Consider the following 11,107-nt stretch of genomic DNA (forward strand, 5'->3'; position numbering starts at 1 on the left):
TCTCAGTGACTGACAGAAGGGCAGTCTCTGTGGAATGTGCCACTTTGAATCCAGATTGGTTTGGGTCATTAAGGTTGTTCTGTGAGAGATAAAGAGACATTTGATTATAAACGCCTCTTTCAAGAATTTTGGAAATAAAAGAGAGCAGTGATACCGGGCGATAGTTGTTAACTTCTGATGGGTCCAGGCAGGGTTTCTTGAGGATGGGAATAACCCTCGCCTTCTTAAAAGCGGCAGGAACATGACCAGATGATATGGATTGGTTGATGATGGCTGTGGTGAAGGGAAGGAGGTCCCGTGAGATGGCCTGGAGCATTGTGGAAGGGATTGGGTCTAATGAACAGGTGGTGGGGTTAGATGACGAGATGATCTGTTGAATCTCATCAGATGACAGGTTGGAAAATTCTGCTAAAGGAGGGAAGGAAAGGTCCTGAGGTTCTGCCGTAGGAGCTTGGTTGAGAGCGAAGGACTGGCGGATTGCTGCAATCTTCCCATCGTAGAATGTGGCAAAATCGCCAGCAGTCAGAGAGGAAGGGGCAGGAGGAGTCGGTGGGTTGAGTAGTGAGGAGAAGATGTTGTGGAGTTTGCCAGGATCATGTGCAGAGGCTTCCAACTTTTGTCTAAAGAAGGTAGTTTTGGCAGAAGTCACATCACATGAGAATTTGGAAAGAAGAGTCTGGTAAGAGATGAGATCTCCATCAAGTTGCGATTTCTTCCATCTTCTCTCCGCAGTTCTTAATTCTCTCCTGTTGTTGCGCAGTACATCAGATAGCCAAGGAGCAGGACAAGACGTCTTCCTTGGTTTAGATGACAGCGGGCAAAGGAGATCTATGGATGAGGAGAGAGAGGAGAGGAAAGTTTCAGTCACAGTCTCTAGTGGTAAAGAGGAGAAGGAGTCTGGGTCTGGGAGGAATGATAGGGTGTATGAAGACACAGAGGAAGGGGAGACAGAGTGAAGGTTTTTGCGGGTAAAAGAGACATTTTGGTGGTTAGGTTTACATAGAATAGGAAGGGTTATGGTGAAGGATACCAGGTAATGATCAGATTTATGAAGAGGAATAGTAGTGATATCTGTGACTGGGGAAGGGCGGCAGAAAACAAGGTCGAGAGAATTTCCTGCCTTGTGTGTAGGAGGGCAGCTGTTTAGAGTTAAAGAGAAGGAGTTAAGGAGAGGGAGAAGGAAAGAGGATTGGAGTTTATCAGATGGAAGGTTGAAATCTCCTAGAACAGTGAGAGGAGTGTTAGCAGAGGGAAAAAGACTAAGAAGTATGTCCATTTCATCTAGAAAGTTTCCTAGAGAGCCAGGAGGACGGTAAATAACTAAGATGTGGGCACCCCCTTAGTACCCAAGGAGATATACCTGACAGTAGTTTCCCCGCTGACAGCTTCTCTGAAAGGGGCACAGCATTTGGTCATGAAAAAGGCTGCGGAGCAGAACCAGGTGCGCTTCAGTTTTGGCACTTCAGCTAGATGAGGGAGGTGTTAGATGTTCGACTTCCTGAAACCTGGTAGAAAGTGACCGAACAACTAACATTTTGTTGGAGACCAAAACACCAGTGGTGGCGGGCTTAACCACCGGCCTTCTGGGGGTGCCAGGGAGAAGACTTTATTCTCAGAAGGAATTCTACGCGCCCCTCCCCGGGGGGTGCCACTCTCACGCATGAGCATGACAGTGCGCAGGTCTGGCCTTTTTGAGGTGGATTGCGAAGAGCAGCGAGCCCCATCTCAGTCTCTGCAAGGGGGTGACCGGCTCACCACATTCTCCTTTTGTGCTTCGCACCTCGCGAGAGCCAGACCTGGTCAGGACTGGGTGGCCGACAGTCCTGACTCTTAAACACGGTGAAGGACTGTTCATATAGTTTCGCCTCCGAAAACCTAGTGGCGACGGAATTAACAGCGCCGACCAATCAGGCCGGAAGGCAAGATGGGGGCATCAAGGAGGAACACACGATCCTCATCCTTGATGTTAGTGAGGTTTAGCCACAGATGTCTCTCCGTGAACGCAATGACAGCCAGAGAGCGGCAGATCAGCGGCATCACTTTTTCCACATTTTGTTATGTTACAGCGTTATTCTAAAATGGATTAAATTATTTTTTTCCTCAGAATTCTACACCCAACACCCCATGATGACAACATGAAAAAAGTTTTCTCTAGATTTTTGCAAATTTATAAAAATAATAATAATTTAGAAAGCACATGTACATAAGTATTTACAACCTTTGCCATTAAGCCCAAAATTTTACTTAGGCGCATCCTGTTTCCCCTGATCATCCTTGAGATGTTTCTGCAGCTTAATTGGAGTCCACCTGTGGTAAATTCAGTTGATTGAACATAATTTGGAAAGGGCACACACCTGTTTATATATAAGTTGACAGTTCATGTCAGAGCACAAACCAAGCATAAAGTCAAAGAAATTGGATTCTGCTTTATGATGTTTTGGATCTACACATGCTGCTCCTGAGCTGCTAGTAATCCAGACCCCCCTCTGCACCTGCTGTCTCATTTCTATGGCTTAACTGGACTCCATGATAACTAGGACAACTTTTTTTATACTGATGTCCTTATATAATTTCTGTTATCTGTTATCACCCAGATGAGGATGCGTTCCCTGTTGAGTCTGGTTCCTCTCAAGGTTTTTTTCTGTTGCCATCTCGGGGAGTTTTTCCCTCAGCACCATCGCCCTCAGCTTGTTCTTCAGGGAGGATCTCACAATCTCATTACTATCTAAACACATTTTTTCCACACACATACACACCTCCATAAATTTTCTTTTCATTTTGTAAAGCTGCTTTGAGACAATGACCATTGTTAAATGTGCTAGGAAAAATAAAATTTTAATTGAATTGAATTGTGTAAATCATCCTACACATCACTGCAGCCACTATTCTTTTCAAAATCAAATTCAAATTCAAATCAAATTCAAATTTTATTTGTCACATACACAGTCATACACAGTACGAAATGTAGTGAAATGCTTATACGACTGCCATTGACCCTAAAAGAGAATTAAAGTTTACAAATAAGAAATAAATATGAATAAAAGAAATACGATAGAAAATTAAATAGAAAAATTTAATTAAACTAGGAAAAATAGAACTAAAAATAAAAATAGAAATGTGCTAGAAAAAATAGAACTAAAAATAAAAATAGAAATATGATGTGCATAAAAATAGAAATATACTGTACAAATTGAAATATACTGTACTGGGTGTGCAAATACGCATAGAACCAAAGTGTCTTTGTGCAGAGGTTATTAAAGTGTCTTTGTGCACTGGTCCAGGATGTAAACGTAAACATGTAGTGTAGTTGTGAAGATAGGTGTGCAAAGTTATTAAAGTGTCTTTGTGCAATGGTCCAGGATGTAAACATACAACATGTAGTGTAGATATGAAGGAAGGTGTGCGTGTAATTGTCCATAGTGTCCATGGATGTAAAAAGATTGATTGATTTGATCAATTATGAAAAGATTGTGTTAGTTCTGCATAGTGGTGTGATTGTGGTTGAGAGACCTTATCGCCTGCGGGAAGAAGCTCCTCCTCAGTCTCTCTGTGTTGGCCTTCAGGGAGCGGAATCGCTTCCCAGACCGCAACAGAGTAAACAGTCCGTTATTGGGGTGGCTGAGGTCCTTCACGATCTTCCTGGCCTTGGTCAAGCACCGCTTGCTGTAGATCGAGTGCAGGTCAGGGAGCTCGATGCGGATGATGCGCTCAGCTGATCGCACCACCCTCTGTAGAGCTCGTCTGTCCTGCATGGTGCTGTTCCCGAACCAGGTCATGATATTTCCCGTCAGGATGCTCTCTATGGTGCAGGAGTAGAAATTCCTGAGCACCTTGGAGGGCAGTCTAAAGTCTCTCAAGCGTCTGAGGTGATAGAGATGCTGCCGGGCCTTTTTTACCACGGTGTTGATGTGACAGGACCATGCCAGGTCCTGCGTGATGTGAACACCGAGGTATCTGAAGCTGTCCACTCTCTCCACTGGGCTCCTGTTGATGACGGGGGTCTGGTAGTTCCTCACCTGCTTTGTACTGAAGTCCACTATCAGCTCCTTTGTCTTACTGACGTTCAGGAGGAGATTGTTTCTCTGGCACCAGTTCTCCAGATTTCCAACTTCCTCCAGGTAGGCCGTCTCATCGTTGTTTGTGATCAGGCCCACTACAACATTGTCGTCAGCAAACTCGATGAGTTGGTAGTGGCCACGCAGTCGTGGGTGTACAGAGAGTACAGCAGGGGGCTCAGAACACAACCCTGGGAGGCTCCAGTGCTGAGAGTGATGGAGGCTGAGACATGGCCGCCCATCCTTACTGCCTGTGGTCTGCCAGTCAGAAAATTGGAGATCCACTGACACATTGATGAGCTCCCAGGTGCTCCAGCTTGGTGGTAAGTGTGGAGGGAATTATGGTATTAAATGCAGAACTGTAGTCGATGAAGAGCATTTTCACATAATTCCCCCTCCGAGTGTCCAGGTTCAAAAGTAAAGTGCAGGTAAATTTATTTTATTTTTACTTTATATTTTGTATTAATTATTTTTATATGAATATTTTTGGGTTATGGAACCAATCATCGGAGGTTCAATTATTTCTTATGGGGGAAATTTGCTTTGATATATGAGTGATTTGATACACAAGCAGGCTTCCTGAACAAATTATGCTCACAATCCAAGGTTTAACTGTAAATATATAAATTATATATTACAATAATATAATAAAAAAATTTCCACTATATAGTGGAAAATTTTAATTATATTATTGTATGAATGCTAAGCATGCTAAGCACTAAGAATTAATAAACTGCAAACATTTATTTGTAATTTGTAAATAAAACTATTTTTTTAAACAATTAATTTCAACACCATGATCTAATATAAATTGTCATCCACACTTTGTGGTAAAATGATTTTAGCAATTAATAAACTAATTTTGAACCTATTCTTATCACCTGTTGGATTAATTAACATGTTCGGTTAGCAACCTTGCTAACTTTGTTAACTGGCTGGATAACTTTCCGAGGTAAACGTCTTCTGATACTAAATATTTACTCTTAAATCTAATTAGTTTATAGGTAATTTTTCATTATCCTTTCACCTTTTTTAAACAGAGTGGGAAAAATATTAGATTTTTTTGTTAGCCCTGAAGTAAGATTAGCATGGTTAGGCAAGGTGTGTTGAGCATGGTCCTCTGGGAAGCTCATGACCCATGCTGTGAGAACTTCGAGGACTTCTCCAAGAAGATGAAAAGGCTTTTTGATCGCTCCTTTGTTGGCAGGTAGACCAGAAATACACTGCTCACAAAAATTAAAGGAACACTTTTTTATTGGGCCTGGCATGAAATCAATTAAATCTGTCTGATAATTTTCTGGTTGGTTAAGCAGCTGAGGGCATTGTTAATCACTTTCAGCTGTATTGGTGTTCATGGACTTACAGTAACGACAGGTGCACTACAGTGGCAACAATTAGAAAACCCTAAAAACAGGACTGATTTTACATGTGGAGGTCATTTCAAGTTTCTCCCTCTTGATCTTTTTTGGCTGGTTTTCCACTCGTGCTAGTTGTGGCTTGAGTAATTATCTCTACTGGCAGTATGAGGCGATTCCTTAACCCTACAGAAGTTGGCCAGGTTGTCCAACTTCTCCAGGATGGCACATCCACATGTACTGCAGCAAGAAGGTTTAATGTGTCTTTCAGCACAATCTCCAGAACATGGAGGAGATTTCAGGAGACTGGCGGTTATTCTCGGAGAGCTGGACAGGGCCGTACAAGGTCCCCAACCCATCAGCAGGACCGATACCTGCTCCTTTGTACAAGGCGGAACAGGCTGAGCACTGCTCGTGCCCTACAGAATGACCTCCAGAGGGCCACTGGTGTGAATGTCTCTACCCAAACAATCAGGAACAGACTTCATGAAAATGGCCTGAGGGCCCGACGTCCTGCACCGTGGAGCTCGACTGGCATTTGCTTAAGAACACCAGAATTGGCAAGTCAGTTTGCATACCGTCCAAACCGTTCCACAGACGATGCAATCTCACATCTCCTCCACACATCTCTCACTCACCTGGACACTCGGAGGGGGAATTATGTGAAAATGCTCTTCATCGACTACAGCTCTGCATTTAATACCATAATTCCCTCCACACTCACCACCAAGCTGGAGCACCTGGGACTCAGCTCATCCATGTGTCAGTGGATCCCCAATTTTCTGACTGGCAGACCACAGGCAGTAAGGATGGGCGGCCATGTCTCAGCCTCCATCACTCTCAGTACTGGAGCCCCCCAGGGTTGTGTTCTGAGCCCCCTGCTGTACTCTCTGTACACCTCTGACTGCGTGGCCACTACCAACTCCACCACCGTCATCAAGTTTGCTGACGACACTGTCGTGGTGGGCCTGATCACCAACAACGATGAGACGGCCTACCTGGAGGAGGTTGGAAATCTGGAGAACTGGTGCCAGAGAAACAATCTCCTCCTGAACGTCAGCGAGACAAAGGAGCTGATAGTGGACTTCAGTACAAAACAGGAGAGGAACTACCAGACCCCCATCATCAACAGGAGCCCAGTGGAGAGAGTGGACAGCTTCAGATACCTCAGTGTTCACATCACGCAGGACCTGACATGGTCCTGTCACATCAACACTGTGGTAAAAAAGGCCCGGCAGCGTCTGTACCACCTCAGACGCTTGAGAGACTTTAGACTGCCCTCCAAGGTGCTCAGGAATTTCTACTCCTGCACCATAGAGAGCATCCTGACGGGAAACATCACGACCTGGTTCGGGAACAGCACCATGCAGGACAGACGAGCTCTACAGAGGGTGGTGCGATCAGCTGAGCGCATCATCCGCATCGAGCTCCCTGACCTGCACTCAATCTACACCAAGCGGTGCTGGACCAAGGCCAGGAAGGTCGTGAAGGACCTCAGCCATCCCAACAATGGACTGTTTACTCTGTTGCGGTCTGGGAAGCGATTCCGCTCCCTGAGGGCCAACACAGAGAGACTAAGGAGGAGCTTCTTCCCGCAGGCGATAAGGTCTCTCAACCACACCACTAGGCAAAACTAACACAATATTTTCACAGTTCTCAAAATCAATCAATCAATCTCCATACATCCATGGACACTATGGACAACTCCACGCACATCACATCTACACTACATGTTCACGTTTACATTCTGGACCATTACACAAAGTCACTTTAATAACCATTGCACAAAGTCACTTTTTCTATGCATACTTGCACAAAATTATAGTTCTATGTATACAATATATTTCTATTTTCAGGTTCTATTTTTTCTAGTTAAATTTTTATTTAAATTTTTTCTCATATTTCTTATATTGATATTTATTACTTATAAGTTTTAATTCTCTTTTTAGGGTCACTGGCGGTCGTGTAAGCATTTCACTACATTTCGTACTGTGTATGACTGGGTATGTGACAAATAAAATTTGAATTTGAATTTGAAGTCCGCCACTGGCGCCCTGTACTTTTTACAGATGAGAGCAGGTTCACCCTGAGCAGCTGTGATAGACGTAAAAGAGTCTGGAGAAGACAAGGAGAACGTTATGCTGCCTGCAATGTCGTTCAACATGACAGGTTTGGTGGTGGGTCAGTGATGGTCTGGGGAGGCATATCCATGAAGGGACGCACAGACCTCTACTGCCTAGGAAATGGTGCTCTGACTGCCATAAGGTATCGAGATGAAATCCTTGGACCCTTTGTCAGACCCTACGCTGGTGCAGTAGGTCCTGGTTTCCTCCTAATGCACGACAATGCCTGGCCTCATGTGGCAAGAGTATGCAGGCAATACCTGGAGGATGAAGGAATTGGAACAATTGAATGGCCTTCACGATCCCCTGACTTAAACCCAATAGAACATCTGTGGAACATTATGTTTCGGTCCATTAGGCACCGCCAGGTTGCTCCTCAGACTGTACAACAGCTCAGGGATGCCCTCACACAGATCTGGGAGGAAATGCCACAAAACACCATCCGTCATCTCATTAGGAGCATGCCCTGACGTTGTCAAGCATGCATACAAGCTCGTGGGGGCCATACAAGATACTGAAAAGCATTTTGAGTTGCAGAAATTAAGTTTTTGAAAAAATGGACTAGCCTGCCACATCTTCATTTCACTCTGATTTTAGGGTGTCTACACAATTGAGCCCTCTGTAGGCTGAAAACTTTTATTTCTATTAAAAGACTTGGCATCCTTTTGTTCCTAAGACATTGCCCTGTCGTTATTTGTATAGATATCCAACTTCATATTGAGATCTGATGTATCTAATGTGTTTCTTTAAAGTGTTCCTTTAATTTTTGTGAGCAGTGTAGGTTATTAAGACTTTTTCAGAGATCCCAATGGCCTATGACTATGCCATCGAGTTCCTTACCCTAGCCGCCTCTAGTGAGTGGAACGGCAGAGCCCTAGCGGATGTTTTTTTGGAGGGGTTGTCAGAGGCTCTCAAGGATGAGCTCATCTCTCATAAACTTCCCACGGACCTCCAAGAGCTCATGAATCTCCCCGGGCGGATCGACTCATGTCTTTGTTTAGGATGGCCATCCAGCAGCCTGCTCCCCGCCAGGAGATCAGAGGATGCCCTACGACATGCCTTCAAGTTCAAGTTCAAGTAGGCTTTATCGTCATTACAACCATATACAGTTAGTACACAGTGATACGAAACAACGTTCCTCCAGGACCAAGGTGCTACATGCAACATAAATTTACAACATAAATTAACAGAGACACTAAACTAGCTAACCAAGAGGCCTAGTTAGCTGGCTAGCAGAGACAGGACAGAGAGACCTAACATAAATTACAACATAAATTAACAAAAACTAACTAGCTAAGTATAACTATTTTTACAGACAACATAAAGTGCACGTGCAAATGTGCAAACAAGAGCAACCTTCACTCAGCACCTCCCCCCGGCTTCTATCCCGGCCACTCCCAATGAAACCCCGGACACCTCCAATGTTTCCACTGAATACCATGATTTCAGGCAGGCCTTTAACAAGACCTGAGCCATGTCACTCCCACCGCATCGACCATATGACTGTCCTATTGATCTTCTCCCGGACACCTCTCCCCTAAAAGGCAGACTTTACTCTCTGGCATGCCAAAAAAGAGAGGCCATTATCCATCCATCCTCCTTGCTTGCTGGGGCGGTGTTTTTCTTCGTCAAGAAAAAAGACAAGTTCTTTCCTCCATGTATTGATTACAGAGGGCTTAATGAGATAACTGTTAGGAATCGCTACCCATTATCACCATTACTTCGTGTTTTTGTACTTGGACGACATTTTAATTTTTTCTCGAGGTCTGGAAGAGCACCTGCACCACATTCACCAAGTTTTGCAAAGGCTCTTAGAGAACAATCTCTTCGTTAATGCCGAAAAGTGTGAATTCCATACAACTTTCACAACATTCCTAGATTTCGTTATCTTTCCCTCCAAACTGGAAATGGAGCCAGCCACGGTTCAGGCCATCTCCAACTGGCCCACTCCAGCCTCTCGACATGACCTCCAAAGGTTCCTGGGGTTCGCAAACTTCTATTGCCACTTTATTCGGTATCTTCACTCCTATCTTCTCTAGGTTCATTTTCAACCTGTCCTACCGCCCAGGTTCTAAGAACACTAAGCCTGATGCCCTCTCGCGTCAGTTCTCCTCCCCACCGGATCCCACAACATGCAACTCCATTCTGCCATCTTGTTGTCTTGTTGCCGCCTTAGAGCTAGACATAGAGACCAAAGTCAAGCAGGCATTGAGCAACGTTCCCCCGGATTGTCCCTTTGTTCCTCTCTGTCTACGCTCACAAATTCCAGGCTCTTTCTTTCCTAATCTGACATTCAGTTTGGAGTTCAGGAGATTGTCTTGACCAGGACCACACCCCTAAATGCATTGAAGCAACTGCCATGTGATTGGTTAATTAGATAATTGCATTAATGAGAAATTGAACAGGGGTTCCTAATAATCCTTTAGGTGAGTGTATATATGCTCTTTTCGAACATTTTTAATTGTGTAGTAAATGTTTAGAAATACATTAAATGAGAATTTGTCCTGACTTTCTGTACTGGAAGTAGTTCATCTGTTTGAGGCTGCATTGGTTTAGTGTGAGTCTGTAATGAACGAGATACTCGAACCCGGGAACGGTCAGAGAAGCGGTGAGATGAGCTTATCATAGAATAAAGACCCATGTAAATAATGAATTAATCTTTACTCCCTAATATCTTTATATTTCCAGGGCATGCTCTTCTGCTCAACACGGGTATTTAACTTACTCTAGACATCCATCAACAAGGTTTTTTTTTCTTTTTTTACTTTAACTTCCAGTTTCTGAAAAACTCAACTTATTCCTTCCTTATTACAGTAACAGAAATCACACTTCTTTTGTTTGTTGGGAACATTCCTTGAAGCCCTACAGTATGTCATGATGCCTACAGGCGTTCCTAATAAAGTGGACAGAGAGCACATACTGTATTTGTAAAGCTCGCGTGGGTAGCGCTCTGTTCTCCTCTCCGCCAGGGGGCGCTCCACACTGGAAATGACTACATTGCTCTACATTCGGTTGTGTCTCAATCCCTCACCAATCTTTCTTTTTATCATGTCCTCGCGCCCTACGCTAACGGTATTAATACCCCTGGACAGGTTAGCGCGCCCTACCTGGTGCACTCGGTGTGTGTGATTAGGGACAGAGCCGCGGAAGACATTTCGGAGGGGATTTTGAAAAGGCTGTACGCGGAGCTTTGTTTATTTTACCTTTATTGTGGGTTTAATGTTTTAAAACGCGATTTATTTTCTGTAATTTTCCACAGAATATTTGTAAAAGGTAAGAGCGGGGTTAATGATGCTATTTAATTAAAACTGTTTTGTGAGAAAAGCGATGTTTAAGTTAGAGATAGCTGTGTGGCTAACTGAGCTAACGGCTACACAGCGCAGTGTATAACACACACACACACACACACACACAGGGAACAATAATACACATTTATGATAAGATTTATTAGAGGTGTGAGCTGTAGGATAACTCGTGGATGTTTTATTTATTATAATTTAATATTTTTTCTGTACGCATTATTAAACATAGTGCACGTGCATTATAAACACTGCGCGCGCGGGGGTGGGGGGGG

Source organism: Clarias gariepinus, unplaced genomic scaffold (genome assembly GCF_024256425.1).
Source record: "Clarias gariepinus isolate MV-2021 ecotype Netherlands unplaced genomic scaffold, CGAR_prim_01v2 scaffold_38, whole genome shotgun sequence".
Lineage (NCBI taxonomy): Eukaryota > Metazoa > Chordata > Actinopteri > Siluriformes > Clariidae > Clarias > Clarias gariepinus.